General features: G+C 43.8%; 1 pseudogene; it reads left to right on the top strand.

Moving 5' to 3' along the window:
• The first annotated feature begins 2252 nt into the window (after nt 1–2252).
• Nucleotides 2253–2974, top strand: LOC722790 (bromodomain and WD repeat-containing protein 1-like; annotated as a pseudogene).
• The last annotated feature ends 960 nt before the right edge of the window (nt 2975–3934 follow it).

The following is a 3934-nucleotide window of genomic DNA, read 5'->3' as shown; positions in this document are numbered from 1 at the left end:
CTGGGGTGGGGATGGGGGTGATTGAACCCTTACCTCACACCACATACAAAACCAATTTTGAGTGGATTAACGACTTAAAAGTAGGACTCAAAAATGTAAAACTTCAGAATAAAATATGAAAGAATATTTTTATGACCTAGAGATAAGGTAAGAGTTTTTTACATGACTTAAAAGAAAAACTTGGCACTTTGAGCTACATTAAAATTAACAATTTCTGTTCATCAAAAGATACCATAAAGAAAATGAAAAACAAGCCATAAATTGGGGGTATATTTGCATACACATAACCACAAATAAGTGGCAGCATATAAAGAATATAGATATGTATTAAATTTTGACAAATTAATAATAAAAAGACAACCTAGGAACAAAATGGACAAAAGATATGAGCAGACCTTTCAAAGAGAAAATGCATATGGTGGATAAACATATGGAACAATAACCAATCTCATTAGTAGCTATACTAATTTGCATTTAGCATCCAAATGAACTATACTATTTTATACCCTCTAGGTCTGCATTGTGCAGGAATTAAGAGCACAGACTCTGGAGCCAAATCCTGGCTCCTCCATGGACTTGAGAAGGTAGCAACATCTCCATACATGCCTCAGTTTTCTCTATGGAAAAAGGAACATTAACCCAGCAAAATCCGATTGGAAGTTGGCTACCATTATTCCCCCCGCTCCTGTTTCCATTCCGTCAACTTCAAAAAGTGCTACCTAATATCTTAAACAATTGGATTTTTTGGACTTCATTTATAGGATTATGGCAGGATTTGGCTGTGATAACTAATTCATAAGTATTGTATGAAAATTAACATATAATGAAACTGTGTCACAGTCATTCTCTACCCCAGTGGGCTTCAAATTTTTATTTTGCTTACATATATTTTAAAATAATCTTGAAAAATTATATACCCTCTCTGCACACTTTAAAACTTAGATTTAAAATTCCTCAGCACGGCCAGGTGTGGTGGCTCACGCCTGTAATCCCAGCACTTTGGGAGGCCAAGGCAGGTGGATCACAAGGTCAGGAGTTGGAGACCAGCCTGGCCAATATGGTGAAACCCCATCTCTACTAAAACTACAAAAAAATTAGCCAGGAGTGGTGGCAGGCACCTGTAGTCCCAGCTACTCGGGAGGCTGAGGCAGGAGAATAGCTTGAATAGGTTGCAGTGAACCGAGATCATGCCTCCAGACTAGGCGATCATTGCACTTCAGACTAGGCGAAAGAGTAAGACTCCGTCTCCAAAAAAAAAAAAATTCCTCGGCCGGGCGCGGTGGCTCAAGCCTGTAATCCCAGCACTTTGGGAGGCCGAGACGGGCGGATCACGAGGTCAGGAGATCGAGACCATCCTGGCTAACACGGTGAAACCCCGTCTCTACTAAAAAATACAAAAAAAAAAAAAACTAGCCGGGCGAGGTGGCAGGCGCCTGTAGTCCCAGCTATTCAGGAGGCTGAGGCAGGAGAATGGCGTAGACCCGGGAGGCGGAGCTTGCAGTGAGCTGAGATCCGGCCACTGCACCCCAGCCTGGGCAACAGAGCAAGACTCTGTCTCAAAAAAAAAAAAAAAAAAAAAATTCCTCAGCAGAAGTTCAAATAGTTGCACAAGATACAACTTTACACCCAGCATAGTGTAAATGTTGACCTTTTAAAATAAATGATTACGTTACTCTTTTAAATGCACCCAACAGAATCTGGAAATCTGCAATTAGTTGCCCTTCCATATTCATTTAAAAAATCATATATGATGAAAAAAATCTTTTTGTTTGTTTGTTTCTTTTTTTTGAGACGAAGTCTAGCTCTGTCGCCCAGGTTGGAGTGCGGTGTCTTGATCTTGGCTCACTGCAACCACTGCCTCCCGGGTTCAAGCGATTCTTCTGCCTCAGCCTCCTGAGTAGCTGGGACTACAGGCGCCCGTCACCACGCCCAGCTAATGTTTTTGTATTTTTAGTACAAACGGGGTTTCACCATGTTGATCAGCCTGGTCTCGAACTCCTGACCTCGTGGTCCGCCCGCCTCAGCCTCCCAAAGTGGTAGGATTACAGGCATGAGCCACCGAGCCCGGCCAAAAAAAATCTTACGTTGATGACACTATTATGTGTCTCTGCAACAAAAGTATAGCTAAAAATGGAAATGGAAGGCCGCAGTGGCGCCTGCCTGAGGAGAGGAACGCCAGCCCGGTCAGACCTCGGCGGGGCCTGCAAGCTTCGCTGGATCACTCGCTCCCGCCTCCCGCCCGGTGCCCGGCCATGGCAGAGCCCCTGTCCGCTCAGCGCCCAGTGCCTCTCGCGGACTCGGGGCTGTGCTTCCTCATCGCCCGGTACCTATCGGCGGGCTAGTGTAGGAGAGCGGCCCAGGTGCTGGTGCAGGAGCTGGAGCAATGCCAGTTGCTGCGGAAGAGGTTGGACTGGGAGGGCAACGAGCACAACAGGAACCACGAGAAATTCGTCTTGTCCAGTAAGCATGTGGCTCCTGATCATCTATTGCAAATCTGCCAAGCGCATCAGTCCTATGTTGGATAAAGAAATTCCGGCTGGGTGCGGCGGCTCACGCCTGTAATCCCAGCACTTTGGGAGGCTGAGGCGGGTGGATCACCTGAAGTCGGGAGTTCAAGACCAGCCTGACCAACATGTTAAACATATTCAACATTTAGTACAACTTTTTTTTGTACTAAAAATACAAAAAAATAGACGGGCGTGGTGCCACTTGCCTGTAATCCTAGCTACTCGGGAAGCTGAGACAGGAGAATCGCTTGAACCCTGGAGGAAGAGGTTGTGGTGAGCTGAGATTGAGATCGAGCCATTGCACTCCAGCCTGAGCAACAAGAGGGAAACAACATCTCAAAAAGAAGAGGAAACAGAAAAAAAAAGAAAAGAAAAAAGAAATTCCACCCCGTATTTCAAGAGTCGCTTCTTTGTTTGGTGCAGGAAGGCAGCCTTTGCTACTTACAGCAAAAGGTGACTTAATTTGAAGAACTGTTCTGCTTTGTATTAATAGCTTAATAATGATTATAATTGTGAAATAATGTAAGCATTGTGGAAAAAAGGTGATAATGTAACTATAAATCATGCAGTGTACTGTAAAATTCTCTGCATTTAGCATAGAACATTGAATTTTATTACGTAAGTGTTTAACGGGCCGTTCCATAGTAAAAAGTTGACAAAGACGTAGGTGTTAAGCTAAAAAGCTTGAATTTATTCTGAGATGTGTTTGAGGTTTTATCAATGTGAGTTCTTAATTTTCCATTTTGTAGCTCACTCATAACTTCATTGAATGTAATTGTATGTGTCTAAAAAACTCTTTAAATGCTAGAAGTATTTCATTTGATAGTTGGATTCTGAAAGCCCTTTGTTATAAAGGGAAATGATTTTTCTTTTGCAAAGTTATGTGCTAGCAAAATGTTTGAAATTGCTATTCTTTTTCCGTTAGCTTGGTATATATGATTTAGACTAAGTATATGTATGTGATATAGTCTATGCGTACATGTGGCTAAACTGCTAATGGGCAACGATCGTTGGGTCTTCTGATGCTGAGCATACATCAAGTTCACCCCATGATTATTTTTTATTACGAGTCATTGCTGACGTGATGCTACCTCTTGGATGCACCACCAATATAAAACTTAACTGAGGCCAGGCATGGTAGCTCATGCCTGTAATCCCAGCACTTTGGGAGGCCGAGACCGGCGAATCACGAGGTCAGGAAATCGAGACCATCCTGGCCAACACAGTGAAACCCCGTCTCTACTAAATATACAAAAAATTAGCTGGGCGTGGTGGCGGGCGCCTGTAGTCCCAGCTACTCCGGAGGCTGAGGCAGGAGAATGGTGTGAACCCGGGAGGCGGAGCCTGCAGTGAGCCGAGCTTGTGCCACTGCACTCCAGCCTGGGGGACAGGGCGAGACTCTGTATCAAAGAAAAAAAAAAAAAAGC

Source organism: Macaca mulatta, chromosome 1 (genome assembly GCF_049350105.2).
Source record: "Macaca mulatta isolate MMU2019108-1 chromosome 1, T2T-MMU8v2.0, whole genome shotgun sequence".
Classification (NCBI taxonomy): Eukaryota; Metazoa; Chordata; class Mammalia; order Primates; family Cercopithecidae; genus Macaca; species Macaca mulatta.
Note: the sequence above shows the minus strand (reverse complement) of the source record. Positions and strands in the feature narration are given on the sequence as shown.